The 18,530-nt window shown below is 38.4% G+C and overlaps 1 pseudogene; it reads left to right on the top strand.

Moving 5' to 3' along the window:
* Positions 1-18,530, top strand: part of LOC129476728 (gamma-taxilin-like) — a 38,859-nt pseudogene that overhangs the window by 6,768 nt on the left and 13,561 nt on the right.

Here is an 18,530-nt window from a genome sequence, read left to right as displayed (position 1 = left end):
TCCTCTAACTTCTGTGAGCCACTCTAGCAAATTAATTGAACCAAAGGAGGAGGTTAAGGGCAGCATAGTTTACAAAATGAGCCCTGTTTCTGACATCTGAAGTGGGAGCAGTCTAGTGGGACTGACCTCTTAACTTGTAGAAACTTTCATTCTTTCTAAGTGACTAGTGACCAGAATTAAATTGAATCATAGGCTGCCCATTTATTGTCTTCAGCAGAATTGGTGAGAATGGAGAGAAATCCTCACATATTGGTGACCAGACATGAAATACTCTGAATTGAGAGTTTAAAAGAGCACACTTAGAAGAAATTTAGTTTAGATTTTCCTATCAGTCTTGCAATAGTGTCAACATATGTTAAAATCATCTGGGTAAAAATTCAAGGCTGGATGTTTCTTAGCTTATTATGATTGGTTTAATTGGAGCTGGGGAAGTGTAACTTCATAAAATTGTGACCAAGTAGTTCCATTTAGGTAATCCATAAAAGCAGAGAACCATTGGACATCTAGAAATGTATGACTTGACGATACTAATTGAGTGACCCAGTTGTTGGCCTTTTCCAAAACAAGTAAGGCAAAAGCATATTTCAAATGCATCTTTGGGCGTTACAATCTTTTTTTGGATTTCCTGATTCTTTTGCTGCCAAGCTTGGCATTTAGATTCATAGAGGTATCTCCATTTGCAAATAATAACTGTGTTAGGGTTTTAGGACTAGTTGTAACCCCTTTCAATTTTATAAATAAAATAGTCATAGGTGTTAAATGTAAATACAGTGCGGTTGTGCATGCTTTAAAAGGCAAACAATATATGTGATCTGAGATAGAGTATTACCTTATGAGAACCTGCTAGTAGTGTAGAAATTATGATGCTAAACATGACTGTAATAATTTGCCCTTTCTGAAACTCTTTTACTAATTCTAGGCTTCTTTTGGTTTCCTCATCTCTAAATTTAGCAATGACTACTTCTCTCTTAATTTACCTGTGAGTAGCTCTGAGTAGCTCTGTGTATTCTTTTGTATACCACAGCAATCACTGCAGGTACTTTTGCTGTTACAGGTAGTACTTATACTAACTCCTAGGATGTTATTTTGCTGGAGTTTTATATTATGTATCAGAACTCCATATTTACTCTGCTCTTGAAAGACCATACTGTTTGGAATGTTGCAGTTATTGATAATCATTTATTCTCATGTTTCCATGTCTTTGATTCATATCCCCGGACAAACTGTAATTGGCTCATCACTGAGCTTGTCTGTTTATCATACCTGCCTATAAGCTATTTCTCTAGATTAAATGAAAAAGTAGATTAAATGCTGTTGCAACTGACTTCATGACAGTGAGCCAAACAATGAAGGCCAAGGGAAAATGCTTTATATGAATTCTCTGTCACTACTCATTTGCGTTAATTGATATACCAACCACTTAACAATTTGAGACCGATATTTTTGGTATGGTTCACTAAGAAGAAAGTGAAACTTTTCACATTTCCCTGGATTTGCCTGACAATAGGTGCCAACATTGAAACTTTCCTAGGTGATGTCTTTCCTTTGATTCTTTATATATCCCTGCTGTAGTTAGGCAGTACTTCTCAAACTTTTTGGTTTAGGATACTTTCAGTTAAAAATTACTGGCTGGGTGCGGTGGCTCACGCCTGTAATCCAGCACTTTGGGAGGCCGAGGCGGGCAGATTACCATCCTGACTAACATGATGAAACCCTGTCTCTACTAAAAAATAGAAAAAATTAGCTGGGCATGGTGGTGGGCACCTGTGGTCCCAGCTACTCGGGAGGCTGAGGCAGGAGAATGGGATGAACCCAGGAGGCAGAGCTTGCAGTGAGCCAAGATCACCCCATTGCACTCCAGCCTGGGCAACAAAGCGAGACTCCATCTCAGAGAAAAAACAAAACAAAACAATTCATTGAAGACCTTAATGTGGAATCAGTGAACTCTTTTCTGTGTTATATTAAACTTCAGTCACATTTTTTTATGTTTTAAGTGAACTTTATGCCTTTCAGTAATTTTCTAACATTTGTCATTTGGAAATATTGGTTCACTGAGTTGTATAGATCTTTCAGATCATTTACAATATTAGAAAATGAGATTTGTTAATATTAGTTACTACCCTTATCAGAAAAGTCTTTAAAGAATGAGAAGCTGGCAGGCTAATGCAGATTGAAACTTTCCAAAATTCTAATTTTCACTAGAAAGCTTGATTTTTATCCTTACAATGAGTAACTGTATTATTTATCCTCCCATACTTATTTGGTTCATTTTCTGTAAAATGTCTGACTCTAATCAAGATAACCATAGTAATAAGAACTACTATACTATCATATATTATATACTATTATTATTATAAAAACATGTATGTTTATTGAGACACTATTCGCAATAGCAAAGACTTAGAACCAAACCAAATGCCCATCAGTGATAGACTGGATAAAGAAAATGTGACACATAGGCACCATGGAATACTATGCAGCCACAAAAAAGGATGAATTCATGTCCTTTGCAGGTACATGGATGAAGCTGGAAAGCTTCATTCTCAGCAAACTAACTCAAGAACAGTAAACCAAGCACCATGTGTTCTTATCATAGGTGAAAGTTGAAGAATGAGAACACATGGACACAGGTAGGAGAACATCATACACCAGGGCTTGTCAGGGGTGGGGGCCTAGAGGAGGGATAGTATTAGGAGAAATACCTAATGTAGATGATGGGTTGATGAGTGCAGCAAACTACCATGGTGTGTGTATACCTATGTGTACACATGTATAAACCTGCACATTCGGCACATGTACCCCAGAACTTAAAGTATACTAATAAAAAAAGAACTATGAAGGATCAGAAACTGTATTTGCAAATTAATAAGATTGCCATACTTTATGGATGTTGACAGAGCTATTGAAACAATAGTTTCTCCTTTTTTTTTCTTGTCATTGACAAATCCAGGTGCAGAATGGGGATAGGGGATCCAGCTACCTGGTTTCCCCTGTGACTTACCTAGTTCTAGATCACAAGGATACTGACCACAAAGTCTCCCTATGATGGCCCACACAAGCAAGAGAGGAGAACATAATGGAGCTCTGAAAGATTTATAGATACTCTCATTCCTTTAGCATCTCACATTTCTGGACAAGTCATGTACTGGGAGTAGGGGATGACTGAACGGAAGTCAAAGTTATAGTTACTGGAAATACAGACTGTGATAGTAGAAAACCCTAGGCACAAGGGAAGTAAAATATTAACCACTCCAGGCTGGAGGGCAGCAGCGCAATCTTGGCTCACAGCAAGCTCTGTCTCCTGGGTTCACGCCATTCTCCTGCCTCAGGCTCCCGAGTACCAGGGAGTACAGGTACCCGCCACCAGGGCTGGCTAAATTTTTTGTATTTTTTAGTAGAGATGGGGTTTTACTGTGTTGGCCAGGATGGTCTCGATCTCCTGACCTCGTGATCCACCCACCTCGGCCTCCTAACGTTCAGGGATTACAGGAGTGAGCCACTGCGCCCAGCTGAAACAATAGTTTTTCACAATGGCATCTACCACTATGTCCACATTTGCACCTCTGTCCTGAACCTGGATTCCTATAGGTTGATGTATGGAGAACCAGACGATACAAAATGGAAGACAAATCATGAGCTTACAGAACCTGAAACTTTTTACACTGCGCAGTGTGGTAGACAGAACAGTGGCTGCCCAAAGATGACCATATTTTAAGTCCCGAAATCTGTGAATTATCATATTGGGAAAAGGTGCTATTGTAGATGTCATTTAAAGTTAGGATTTTGAGAGAGGAAAATTACATAGGGTTATCTGGCTGTGCCCAGTGAAATCACAAGAATCTTTATAAGTGAAAAAAGAAAGCAGAAGAATCAGAACCAGAGACATGGCATTATGCGTAGGACTGGACTTGTCATTACTAGTTTTAAAGACAGGGGAAGCAAAGATCTAAGAAATGCAGGCAGCCTCTAACTAATATTAACGAATCTCATTTTCTAATATTGTAAGCCTGTGGAAAAGGCTAGGGCACAGATGCTCCCATAGAGTCTCCAGAAGGAATGTAAGGTAATGAGATAAGCTGCTAAACTTATTGTAATCTTACACAGGTAGTAAGCAAACCTGCTCTTTGCTTGTAGATGTAATAGTATTTTTATTTTTTTCTAAGGCTGATTGGTATACAGGCATCCTTGAAAAAATACAGTGGAACAAAGGTGCTCTGTATCTCTGCTCCTAAGGGCAGAAACAGCATACTGGCTTCTGTTCAATTTTCCTTTGATTATACAACTTCATTCGTTATGGTGTTTAATATGACCATCATAGGCTGAGACAAGATCTGTTCAGTTTATCTCATAAGTTAATAGTTAAATCTCAGACATATTATACTTTTAACTGACTGACTCCCTTTGTAAGGATAACTACTTCAATGTGTGTATAAATGAGTCACATTGAAGTAGTTGGGGGCTTCAACAAATAAGCAAAGATAACCTCATTATGGAGAGCACTTCACAGTTGTTTTTAAGGTTACATAATCTACTCTGTATCCTTAAACACTTGAAGATCTGTTATAACTACATCTGAGATAGTAGTCACAGTGTTTTCTCATGTTAACTTAATGCCTGGCTTCCACCCAGGAGGCACATGTGGTGTGTCTGCAAATAAAGTGTTTATGATTATTGGGGTCCCCCAAGGTAGACTTGTATCCGTGTTCAAGTGACCACAGGGTTACTGTGCTTCAGCATGGCTCCTTGGCTGGCTGTTAAGTGAATAATTAAACTGAGTCTTTTTTGCAGGAGCTAACTGAGACCAATCAGTCAATTTTCCCTTTCTGTGTGTAACACAAGCTGGATGTTCCTGGAATGACTAAATAATGACTAGAGGAGTGGGGGAAGACATCCAGTGATAATTAATTGGGAAGGTTCAGACGCTGGGACATCCATTGCTATTTCCGTGTGAATGGCAATCAAATCATCTCAGTTGCCTAGCTAGGAAAGCAAATTTTAACAGGCATTTTGTCTTTGGGAGAGACACACAAGGGTGTATGCGTGTGTGTGTGTGTGTGTGTGTGTATGCGTGTAAGTCTTCAGTATCAGATTTAAAAGTACCATTAAAGTCCTGTTCTTATACTTCAGAGTCTTAATATTTTACTTCCCTTGTGCCTAGGGTTTTCTACTGCCACAGTCTGTATTTCTAGTAACTATAACTTTGACTTCCGTTCAGTCATCCCCTACTCCCAGTACATGGTTTGTCCAGAAATGTGAGATGCTAAAGGAATGAGAGTATCTGTAAACCTTTCAGAGCTCCATTATGTTCTCATCTCTTGCTTTTGTGGGCCATCATAGGGAGACTTTGTGGTCAGTATCCTTGTGATCTAGAACTAGGTAAGTCACAGGGGAAACCAGGTAGCTGGATCCGCTATCCCCATTCTGCACCTGGATTTGTCTGGGAAAAAAAGAAACATTAAGCCTAAAGAGCAGTCAGAGTAGAATGCTGAATTTTCAGAAGTTTTATATTAATATAACCATTCATCTTTTTTGTCCTGATAGTTACTCAGGAGGAAACTGAGAGGGCATGGTCCCTTTCTATGGATAGCTATACTCAGTGTCCCAATTTTACTTTGGGACACTGGGACACAGGCAGAGACTCCGAAAGTCTGCATGGATTAGTTGTTCATTCACCACAGCTCCTCAGTGTGCCAGGAGAGCTATATATGGCCTTTGGTTTCATTCAGGGACAGGGAAACTTGAACCCATGCCTAGTCATTCTTCTCATTAAAGTAGCAGAAGTCATGTTAGAGACAGTATTGCTGCATTCAGTACTCCTGCCTTTAACGCTTTCTTCTGACACTTCCTGAAAGCAGCCCCAGCTCTACATATGGCAAAACAAAGGCAACCTTATGCAAAGCCTTCTCAGGGAATCTTCAGAAGGGTTTAAACTTAGGTTCACAGTTTTTAGAGAATAAGGTCGTTATTGCTCCCTCTGGCACTAGCAGTTTGCACCAGGAGATCTGTTGGCTACTGTTACCCTAGGGTATGGGGATGGTATGTAGGCAATGAAAAATCTTACAGTACTTTTATGGAAAACCAACTTTTTTATTCAGTAAGCTTTCCCCTGAGTTGTAAAGTTTTTAAAAGATTGTAGAAGTCTGAAAAAGTTTATTATGACAGATTTGCCAGCTCCAGCTGTTTTGTGGAGAGTGAGCCTTGGATTTTTGTATGCCACCATTACATGATGATACCTTGTAATGATTTAATTTTAGCATCTGCTTTTTTTTTCTTTAAATTTTTTTTTTTTGCCTTTTATGGGGTTTGTTTGCCAACCACCACTCTTTTTATTTTTATTATACTTTAAGTTCTAGGGTACATGTGCACAACGTGCAGGTTTGTTACATATGTAGACATGTCCCATGTTGGTGTGCTGCACCTGTTAACTCATCATTTACATTAAGTATATCTCCTAATGCTATCCCTCCCCCCTCTCCCCACCCTACAACAGGCCCTGGTGTGTGATGTTCCCCACTCTATGTCCAAGTGTTCTCATTGTTCAATTCCCACCTATGAGTGAGAACATGCAGTATTTGAATTTCTGTCCTTGCGATAGTTTGCTCAGAATGATTGTTTCTAGCTTCATCTATGTCCCTACAAAGGGCATGAACTCATCATTTTTTATGGCTGCATAGTATTCCATGGTGTATATCTGCCACATTTTCTTAATCCAGTCTATCATCGGTTGGCATTTGGGTTGGTTCCCAGTCTTTGCTATTGTGAATAGTGCTGCAATCAACATACTTGTGCATGTGTCTTTATAGCAGCATGATTTATAATCTTCTGGGTATATGCCCAGTAATGGGATGGCTGGATCAAATGTTATTTCTAGCTCTAAATCCTTGAGGAATCACCACACTGTCTTCCACAATGGTTGAACTAGTTTACAGTCCCACCAACAGTGTAAAAGCATTCCTATTTCTCCACATCCTCTCCAGCACCTGTAGTTTCTTGACGTTTTAATGATCGCCATTCTAACTGGTGTGAGATAGTATCTCATTGTGGTTTTGATATGCATTTCTCTGATGGCCAGTGATGACGAACACCTTTTTATGTGTCTGTTGGCTACATAAGTGTCTTCTTTTGAGAAGTGTCTGTTCATATCCTTTGCCCACTTTTTGATGGGGTTGTTGATTTTTTTCTTGTAAATTTGTTTGAATTCTTTGTAGATTCTGGATATTAGCCCTTTGTTAGATGAGTAGGTTGTAAAAATTTTCTCCAATTCTGTAGGTTGCCTCTTCCCTCTGGTGGTAGTTTCTCTTGCTGTGCAGGAGCTCTTTAGTTTAGTTAGATCCCATTTGTCAATTTTGGCTTTTATTGCCATTGCTTTTGGTGTTTTAATCAGGAAGTCCTTGCCCATGCCTATGTCCTGAATGGTATTGCCTAGGTAATCTTCTAGGGTTTTTATGGTTTTAGGTCTAACGTTTAAGTCTTTAATCAATCTTGTATTCATTTCTATATAAGGTATAAGAAAAGGATCCAGTTTCCGCTTTCTACGTTTGGCTAGCCAGTTTTCCCAACACCATTTATTAAATAGGGAATCCTTTCCCCATTTCTTGTTTTTGTCAGGTTTGTCAAAGATCAGATGGTTGTAGATGTGTGGTATTATTTCCGAGGGCTCTATTCTCTTCCATTGGTCTATATCTCTGTTTTGGTACCAGTACCATGCTGTTTTAGTTACTGTAGACTTGTAGTATAGTTTGAAGTCAGGTAGTGTGATGCCTCCTGCTTTGTTCTTTTGGCTTAGGATTGTCTTGGCAATGAGGGCTCTTCTTTGGTTTCATATGAACTTTAAAGTAGTTTTTTCCAATTCTGTGAAGAAAGTCATTGTTAGCTTGATGGGGATGGCATAGAATCTATAAATTATCTTGGACAGTATGGCCATTTTCATGATTTTGATTCTTCCTATCCATGAGCATGGAATTGTGGTTCCATTTGTTTGTGTCCTCTTTTATTTCATTGAGCAGTGGTTTGTAGTTCTCCTTGAAGAGGTCCTTCACATCCATTGTAAGATGGATTCCTAGGTATTTTATTATCTTTGAAGCAATTGTGAATGGGAGTTCACTCATGATTTGGCTGTTTTTCTGTTATTGGTGTATAGGAAAGCTTGTGATTTTTGCACATTGATTTTGTATCCTGAGACTTTGCTGAAGTTGCTTATTAGCTTAAAGAGATTTTGAGCTGAGACGATGGGGTTTTCTAAGTATACAATCATGTCATCTGCAGACAGGGACAATTTGACTTCCTCTTTTCCTAATTGAATACCCTTTATTTCTTTTTCTTGCCTAATTGCCATGGCTAGAACTTCCAACACTATGTTGAATAGGAGTGGCGAGGGAGGGCATCCCTGTCTTGTGCCAGTTTTCAAAGGGCATGCTTCCAGTTTTGCCCATTCAGTATGTTATTAGCTGTGGGTTTGTCATAAATAACTCTAATTATTTTGAGATAGGTCCCATCGATACCTAGTTTATTGAGAGGTTTTAGCATGAAGGGCTGTTGAATTTTGTCAAAGGCCTTTTATGTATCTATCGAGATAATCATGTGTGTTTTTTCTTTGGTTCTGTTTATATGATGGATTAGGTTTATTGATTTTCATATGTTGAACTAGCCTTGCATCCCAGAGATGAAACCCACTTAATCGTAGTGGATAAGCTTTTTGATATGCTGCTGGATTTGGTTTGCCAGTATTTTATTGAGGATTTTTGCGTCGGTGTTCATCAGGGATATTGGTCTAAAATTCTCTTTTTTTGTTGTGTCTCTGCTGGTATCAGGATGATGTCGGCCTCACAAAAGGAATTAGGGAGCATTCCGTCTATTTCTATTGATTGAAATAGTTTCAGAAGTAATGGTACCAGCTCCTCTTTGTACTTCTGGTAGAATTCAGCTCTGAACCCATCTGGTCCTGGATTTTTTTGGTTGGAGGGCTATTAATTACTATCTCAATTTCAGAACTTGTTTTGGTCTATTCAGAGATTCACCTTCTTCCTGGTTTAGTCTTGGGAGGGTGTATGCGTCTAGGAATTTATCCATTTCTTCTAGATTTTCTAGGTTATTTGTGTAGAGGTATTTATGGTATTCTCTGATGGTAGTTTGTATTTCTGTGGGATCAGTGGTGATATCCCCTTTATCATTTTTTATTGCATCTATTTGATTCTTCTCTCTTTTCTTCCTATTAATCTTGCTAGCGGTGTATCAATTTTGTTGATCTTTTTGAAAAAGTAGCTCCTGGATTCATTGATTTTTTTTTTTTGAAGGGTTTTTTGTGTCTCTATCTCCTTCAGTTCTGCTCTGATCTTAGTTATCTCTTGCCTTCTGCTAGCTTTTGAATGTGTTTGCTCTTGCTTCTCTAGTTCTTTTAATTGTGATTTAGGGTGTCAATTTTAGATCTTTCCTGCTTTCTCTTATGGGCATTTGGTGCTATAAATTTTCCATCTACACACTCCTTTAAATGTGTCTCAGAGATTCTGGTATGTTGTGTCCTTTTTCTGATTGTTTCAAAGAACATCTTTATTTCTGCCTTCATTTCGTTATGCACCCAGTAGTCATTCAGGAGCAGGTTGTTCAGTTTCCACGTAGTTGAGCAGTTTTGGGTGCGTTTCTTAATCCTGAGTTCTAGTTTGATTGCACTGTGGTCTGAGAGACAGTTTGTTATGATTTCTGTTCTTTTACACTTGCTGAGGTGTGCATTACTTCCAACTATGTGGTCAGTTTTGGAATGAGTGTGATGTGGTGCTGAGAAGAATGTATATTCTGTTGATTTGGGGTGGAGAGTTCTGCAGATGTCTATTAGGTCCGCTTGGTGCAGAGCTGAGTTCAATTCCTGGATATCCTTGTTAACTTTCTGTCTCATTGATCTGTCTAATGTTGACACTGGGATGTTAAAGTCTCCCATTATTATTGTGTGTGAGTTTTAAGTCTCTTTGTAGGTATCTAAGGACTTGCTTTATGAATCTGGGCGCTCCTGTATTGGGTGCATATATATTTAGGATAGTTAGCTCTTCTTGTTGAACTGATCCCTTTAACATTATGTAATGGCCTTCTTTGTCTCTTTTGATCTTGTTGGCTTAAAGTCTGTTCTGTTAGAGACTAGGATGCAACCCCTGCTTTTTTTTTGTTTTCCATTTACTTGGTAGATCTTCCTGCATCTCTTTATTTTAAGCCTATGTGCGTCTCTGCACATGAGATGGGTCTCCTGAATACAGCATACTGGCGAATATTGACTCTTTATCCAATTTGTCAGACTATTTTTTAATGGGAACATTTAGCCCATTTACCTTTAAGGTTAATATTGCTATGTGTGAGTGTGATCCTCTTATTATGATGTTAGCTGGTTATTTTGCTCGTTCGTTGATGCAGTTTCTTCCTAGCACTGACGGTCTTTACAATTTGGCATGTTTTTACAGTGTCTAGTACTGGTTGTTTCTTTCCATGTTTAGTGCTTCTTTCAGGAGCTCTTGTAAGGCAGGCCTGGTGGGGACAAACATCTCTCAGCATTCGTTTGTCTATAAAGGATTTTATTTCTCCTTCACTTACAGAGCTTAGTTTGGCTGGATATGAAATTCTAGATTGAAAATTCTTTTCTTTAAGAATGTTGAATATTGGCCCCCACTCTCTTCTGGCTTGTAGAGTTTCTGCAGAGAGATCCGCTGTTAGTCTGATGGGCTTCCCTTTGTGGGTAACCCGACCTTTCTCTCTGGCTGCTCTTAACATTTTTTCCGTCGTTTCAACTTTGGTGAATCTGACAATTATGTGTTTTGCAGTTGCTCTTCTCGAGGAGTATCTTTGTGGTATTATCTGTGTTTCCTGAATTTGAATGTTGGCCTGCCTCGCTAGGTTGCTGAAGTTCTCCTGGATAACATCTTGGAGAGTGTTTTCCAGCCTGGTTCCGTTCTTCCTGTCACTTTCAGGTACACCAATCAGATGTAGATTTGATCTTTTCACATAGTCCCATATTTCTTGGAGGCTTCATTTGTTGCTTTGTATTCTTCTTTCTCTAAACTTCTCCCTTCATTTCATTCATTTGATCTTCAATCACTGATACCCTGTCTTCCACATGATCAAATCAGCTACTGCAGCTCGTGCATGCATCACATAGTTCTCGTGCCATCGTTTTCAGCTCCGTCAGGTCGTTTAAGGACTTCTCTACACTGTTTATTCTAGTTAGCCATTTGTCTAATCTTTTTTCAAGGTTTTTACCTTCTTTTTGATGGGTTCGAACATCCTCCTTTAGCTCGGAGAAGTTTGTGATTACCCGTCGTCTGAAGCTTTCTTCTCTCAACTTGTCAAAGTCATTCTCCATCCAGCTTTGTTCCATTGCTGGCGAGGAGCTGCGTTCCTTTGGAGGGGAAGAGGCGCTCTGATTTTTAGAATTTTCAGATTTTCTGCTGTGGTTACTCCCCATCTTTTTGGTTTTATCTACCTTTGGTCTTTGATGATGGTGATGTACAGAGGGGGTTTTGGTGTGGATGTCCTTTGTTTTCGTTAGTTTTCCTTCTAACAATCAGGACCCTCAGCTGCAGGTGTGTTGGAGTTTGCTGGAAGTCCACTCCAGACCTTGTTTGCCTGAGTATCACCAGCGGAGGCTGCAGAACAGCAAATATTGCAGAACAGCAGATGTTGCTGCCTGATCCTTCCTCTGGAAGCTTTGTCTCTGAGGAGCACCCGGCTGTTTCAGGTTGTCAGGCAGCCCCTACTGGGAAGTGTCTCCCAGTTAGGCTACTCAGGGGTCAGGGACCCACTTGAGGAGGCAGTCTCTTTGTTCTCAGATCTGAAACTCTGTGCTGGGAGAAGCACTACTGTCTTCAAAGCTGTCTGACATGGATGTTGAAATCTGCAGAAGTTTCTGCTGCCTTTTGTTCAGCTGCCACCAGATGTGGAGTCTATAGAGGCAGGCAGGCCTCCTTGAGCTGCGGTGGGCTCCGTTCAGTTTGAGCTTCCTGGCCACTTTATCTACTCAAGCCTCAGCAATTGTGGACACCCCTGCCCCAGCCTTGCTGCTGCCTTGCAGTTCAATCTCAGACTGCTGTTCTAGCAGTGATCCAGGCTCCGTGGGCATGGGACCCTCTGAGCCAGGAGTGGGATAGAATCTCCTGGTCTGCCCTTTGCTAAGGCCATTGGAAAAGCGCAATATTAGGGTGGGAGTGTCCTGACTTTCCAGGTACCTTCTGTCACAGCTTCCCTTTGCTAGGAAAGGGAATTCTCTAACCCCTTGTGCTTCTTGGGTGAGGCGATGCCCCACCCTGCTCCATGAGCTGCACCCACTGTCTGACAAGACCCAGTAAGATGAACCTGGTACCTCAGTTGGAAGTACATATCTTTATACTTTGCAATTAGGTTACCTCTTTGTGAAATTAAAAATTACCACATTTACTTCAGATTTTTAAGAAGTAGTGTTACTTGGCTGGGGGCGGTGGCTCGAGCCTGTAATCCCAGCACTTTGGGAGGCCAAGGCAGGCGGATCACGAGGTCAGGAGATAGAGACCATCCTGGCTAACATGGTGAAACCCCATCTCTACTAAAAATACAAAAAATTAGCCGGGCCTGGTGGCGGGCACCTGTAGTCCCAGATACTCGGGAGGCTGAGGCAGGAGAATGGCGTGAACCCGGGAGGCAGAGCTTGCATGAGCCGAGATTGCGTCACAGCACTCCAGCCTGGGCGACAGAGCGAGACTCCGTCTCAAAAAAAACCAAAAACAAAACAAAACAAAAAAAAGAAAAATAGTGTTACTTTACAAACAACTATGAAAAGCAAAGTAAGCTGTTAAGCCTTATGACCTGCTTGTTTATTGTCAGATATACAAAATGGACAAAAGCATAGAGGGATGGAAAATTGTACTTTATAGCACTGCTTAGTTTTCTTTGCTTTATAACATATGATTTAACTCTGTCTTCAACCTTTTTGCTTACTCTCCTTACCTCTAGTTTGTGAATAGCATAATGGAAGAAGCTGGACTTTGTGGGCTAAGAGAGAAAGCATATATGTTGTGTAACTCTGAGTCAAATGATACTCTTCAACATCAAGACTCAAACTGTGGTGCCACAAGTAATAAGCATTTATTGGAAGATGAAGAAGGCAGTGACTTTATAACAAAGAACAAGAGTTGGGTGAGCCCAGCGCACTGCATACGAGAGTCAAGAAAAGAGCTTCCTGAGCAAGAAGTAGCCTCTCCCTCTGGTCAACAAGCTTTACAATGCAACAAGAACAAAGAAAAAGTCTTAGGTAGTGATCTCTGGTCTGTGGTTGGCAGTTGTCACGTAGTGGTCTTTTTGTTTTACATTTTCTGCAGCATGAGTTATTATCAACTTGGCCTGTTTGGAGGTAAATGTTGCCTAGTAAACTTGTTTCTTCACTTGATTTAGTCCACCTATCATCTCCAGTTATGTGTAGGGAACAAAAATAGCAAAATACGAAGCCCAGTTATAAGAAACTTAATTATTTCTCTGTGTAACAAGAACTGATGTTTTAAGAAACTTTGAGGCCAATATGATGTAATTAGTATTTGATTTACCTTGCTTTTTGTACCTTTGAAAATAACCTAATAATTAGTATGAAAGCAATATGTATGCTAATTTTGCTTAAAAGATTATGCACTGAAATTTAGAGAGGATATAATGTTATGTAGAAAGAGTTAAATAAGACTGATTTTTAGAATTTGTTTTATCCCTTCCACTCTGTTAGCTTGACAATTAGGATTAAGAATATGATACTTCACATTTCATGACATTTACATTGATATATATGACTTATATATGAGACTGAAACTTGGAATTTTTATTCGTAATCTATTTTCTGCTACCCTGGAAGACAAAAAAAAGTATGGTAGTATATGAAGTAATTGTAATTCCTTGAAAATAAGGCAGGTATCTTCAAAATTGATAGCCCCAATTATATGTGTAAAATATAGCTTGAGGTTAAAATTATTTAAAAAGTTTTAAATGAAAATCTTTATGAAAATATCAGTTATATTGCAATTGTTTCTTACACATACACATTCAATAACAATATTTATTTATTCTTTTTTCTAGAGAGACAAGGTCTTTCCCTGTCACCCAGGCTGGAGTGCAGTGGTACAATCACGGGTCATGGCAGCCTTAAACTCCTGAGCTCGTGATCCTGTCACTTCAGACTCTAGAGTAGCTGGGGCTACAGGCGTACACCACCACACATGGCTAATTTTTTATTTTTCTTTTGTTGTAGAGATGGGCTGTCATTCTGTTGCCCAGGCTGGTCTTGGTATTCTGTCCTGTAGCAGTATATGTTGGCTACCTGTACTGGCTTTGGCTTTTCCAAGGTCAAGATTACAGATATGAGCTAGTATACCCTGCCCAGTGTTTCTTTCTTATTTGGCTTTGGTGTGAATGAGAAAAGAATTTAGTACTAAAATTTTATATGCATACAGAAGTATTATTTGAAGTCAGTCTGTTTTCCCTCAACCTATAGTACTCTGTAAAGTATACCAAAAGTCAAGATTTTAAAGAACTGTGTTACAAATTAGAGAGAACAAATCAAAAGTTAACTATCTCCATCTTTACCAGTAGAACATTATTATGCATTTTGAAGCACCATTTAACTCTTTCTATTTCAGCTACTTGCTTGTCCCTTCCAAAGTTATTACAGTACTCTTTCAAAACTTTTCTTCAAGGGAAAAGCTATTTTGACTTCCTTTTCTTTGATCTAAACCTAACACCCAAAATATGCTTAGTAGATCATCCCAAAACAATCATAATTTGTTTACATTGTTCAGAGCAAAAGTTACATGTAAAGAGTTATGAGCATCTTAGGCAGTGAATAGTAACTGAATATCCTTTTATAGTTGTCCTTCACTAGCAGGAAGCCTTACTCCCTGCTCTTTTACATATCTTAACTTAGAATGTTACTGTCTAAATAGTGGTTAGGCAAGAGTAGTTCTTAAACTTGCAATAATTATCTTGCACTACATTTAAGGGCTAAATAGCTAGTAGTGGTGCTTGATAATTGAAGAAATTTGTACAGGTAGAGGGAAGTACCTACTAAATTTTCAAAAGTTTCCTGAATTTAATAGGTAAATCTGTTTTTAATTAGAGCTATATCATTTTACTCTGAATGTCTTAACATAGAAGTTTACATAAAATTTGCAGATTGGATTGATTTCAGCCTTTTTCTGGTACTTTTTTAAATCTTATTAATCATGAGGAAAAGAAGTTTTGTTATTGATGCAAGCCCTAAACACTCTTTCAACTCCAGAGGAGAAGCTGGCAGCTCTCTGTAAGAAATATGCTGATCTTGTGAGTATTTATTTAATGGAGCAAGGACCACAGAAAATAAAATATATGTGTACTTGATAAGATTTTTAAATATTATTTTGATGTAACTTTAAATTTACAATGATATGTTATCCCAAAATTGAAAACAATCTCCTTTCTTTAGTACTTATAATTGGTGTGTGTGACTTCATCTTATGAAATGATGTATAGAACATTATAATACTTTTTAAAATGTGAAATAAATTTCCTAAAAGTTAGTATTCTAGATCAGCAGTTATTTTTGTATGCTGAAGATATATGACAATTGGGATGAAGTGATTTCTGTATTTAAAATTTCCCGAAAGAATTCTGCAGATTCAAGCTCTAACTGTTCTTGATTAGAATTGTGAGTTAGATAAAATTGTTTAGTTAAATTGTACTATGGCTCAGGAAATATTTATTTAATATCTACCATATGCCAAGCATTGTTCTTTTTTCTGTCTTCCAGGGAATTCACCTCTTCTATAGAAGAGTTTGTTTTGAACTATATGATTTAAAACAAAATTCTTTTTTTGGAGACTGTGGAAACATTCTCAACAGGGAAACCCTACTAGACTTTGTAAAGCAAATAATGAAAAAGATACAGAACTTTTTGAAGAATCATGGGAAATTTTTATAATTAATGTAAATGCTAAAATTCTGTTTTGTGAAACATTTATGGTAATTATCACTGACAGTTTTTGTACATTTTCAAATAGTGTTAAAGCAGCAACTCCATATCGTAAATGCACAAAACAAATATTTAGTTAATAATCAACTCCAAGAATAAAGCCGTAACAATAAAAGTTACTATTCTCTCATGTGGTCCATATTTACCCCCACTTAGCTGGCATCTTCAAGTGCCACATACTTATCAGCAGCCTGGCACCTTCTGATATTTTGAGAAGCAGGAATCCCTGAGCATAAATGCAAATAGCTTACAACTGTCCAAAAGCAAAGACAGCAGAAAATAAAATTGTTGCTTGCTATGTTCAGGAACGGAATGCTTCCATTGGATATGGAAGCCAGTCTCAATTGTTACATTAGCCTGAGGAAAATCATGTGAGAAATGCCAGAAAAAGAAGACAGCAACAAAGAAGACAAAAGAAAGATTGACAAAAGAATTGAATTTCTGGTAGAAAAGGCAGTGTACTAGAAGGTTAGGAGATTTCCTAGCTGTCAGCCGTGAAAGGGTTAGGGAAGAAAGAGCAAATTGATTGCATACTGTAGCATGGTCATCTAGGGTGGTCCTCAAACACACAGAAATCACAAAAGGATTGTCAAATTGAAGATTCGGATTTGGTAGATCTGAAAATGCACTTTGTAAAACTGGCCATGGTAGGGGTGGAAGTGACTGAAATACTGCATCATTTATTTATTTATTTAATTTATTTTAGTCAGAGTCTTGCACTGTCACTCAGGCTGGTATGCCATGGTTCAGTCACAGTTCACTACCATCTTGAACTCCTTGGCTCAAACAATTCTCCTGTATCAGCCTACTGAGTACCTGGCACTACAGGCATGCACAAGCATGCATGGCTAATTTAAAAAGGTTTTTTGTAGAAATGGAGTTTTGGTATTTTGCCCAGGCTAGTCATGAACTCCTGGGCTCAAGTGATCCTCCCATCTCAACTTCCCAGAGTGTTCAGTGAGATTTCAGTTCTGAGCCACCATCCCTGGCCAATAAAGGTGTTTTTAATAGCTATAAGAATATTGCCTGCAAGCATGTTTGATAGGTTTCTTGATATTTCATTCTCTCTTGAAATGTTTGCCTCATCAATGTTTTATTTTTCATAAAAGCTTTACTCAAGAATCAGGATGACCACTATGTTATCTAGTAGTATAATTTGGAATCATTTATTATTATAAATCTGAAACTGACTTGACTGATGAATCTTGAGCACTGCTTATTGTGTTCTAATTTTGGTAGCTGTTTCAATAAAGTAGCTCTTGTAGAATAGGAAAACTATATCATTTTAGTCTGAAATAAGCTTTTGATTAAAAGGTTAGTTTTTCCTATTAATAAAAAATGGAAATTAAGATTGTTTTTCTTTCTACACAAAATTATTTACATACTTTCCTGTCACTAGAAAAGAGGGGAACATAAAATGTTCCACAGCTGTAATTGGAGTCCTTACAGCTGTAACTCAGATTACTATACTTCCTAAATGTAAAATGGTTATTAATTTTAGCTGGAGGAAAGCAGGAATGTTCAGAGGCAAATGAAGATTCTGCAGAATAAGCAAGCTCAGATTGTGAAAGAGAAAGTTCACTTTCAGAGTGAACACAGCAAGACCATCTTGGCAGGAAGCAAGCTAGAGTCTCTTTGCAGGGAACTTCAGTGTCAAAATAAGACATTAAAGGTTGGTTGGTTTATTTTACTGTGTTTCAGGAACTACTTAGGCTGCTCTTATAATTGCCTTGTATCTACTCGAAATAAATTCTTGCTCTATGTCTTTTAATGGGAATTAGTTGCTATAATGGCTGCTGGTTAACTGGCTCAGGTACACTTGTGCTGGTAGATCAGATTCCTAAGCAGAGGACTTTGTAGACATCTTAACACAGAAATACCTTGCTTTTTGTTTTGCTTGAGCTGATGCCGCCTGTGAGGTAACTCTAAATTTAAGACTAACTCTATGTAAATTTTGGTTTCAGTTTCAGGGATAAGCTCTACCTTAGTCTACTGTATACTTGATCATAGGGAATCTAGATGACATTGGTTTTTATGTTCACAGCTCTCCTGCTTAAAAAGCTCAAAGTTGCCAGATATTTTTGTTGGCCTTTGGTGTAGTTGGTTACCATGTCCTTTTCTGGTAATGCGTGAAAATCTTAGCTGAAATGAAGAAACTGGTAACCATAGTCAGTGTGAGTTTGAGAAAGAAAAACACATTGTAGAGCTCTACTATAAAAGTTAATAGGATAGATTGCTAAACTACATTCTGCCATTGTTGGCTATTTCGTTGCTAAATACTTTAGAATATTTCTTACAGCTAGGCTGATTAAAAGAGGGATTAAGTATGACAGCTTGTCTCAATAATGGAAGTAAAAAGCAGAGATCCTGGAAAGAATCTGCCATCCATCAGAAGAACTTGTCTGACTTTGTAGTATTGCTAGGGGGGGTGTATAGTTGGAATATTATTTTGATGGTGCTGGATCACCCTCATCACAGTAAACTCTCAAGAACATAGGACACCTTGTGAAATAGCTTCTTACTTGTAAGGTTCGTATTC

The sequence above is a fragment of the Symphalangus syndactylus genome, chromosome Y (genome assembly GCF_028878055.3).
Source record: "Symphalangus syndactylus isolate Jambi chromosome Y, NHGRI_mSymSyn1-v2.1_pri, whole genome shotgun sequence".
NCBI classification, from domain to species: Eukaryota; Metazoa; Chordata; class Mammalia; order Primates; family Hylobatidae; genus Symphalangus; species Symphalangus syndactylus.
The sequence above is the reverse complement of the archived record's forward strand: the minus strand, read 5'-3'. Positions and strand labels throughout refer to the sequence as shown.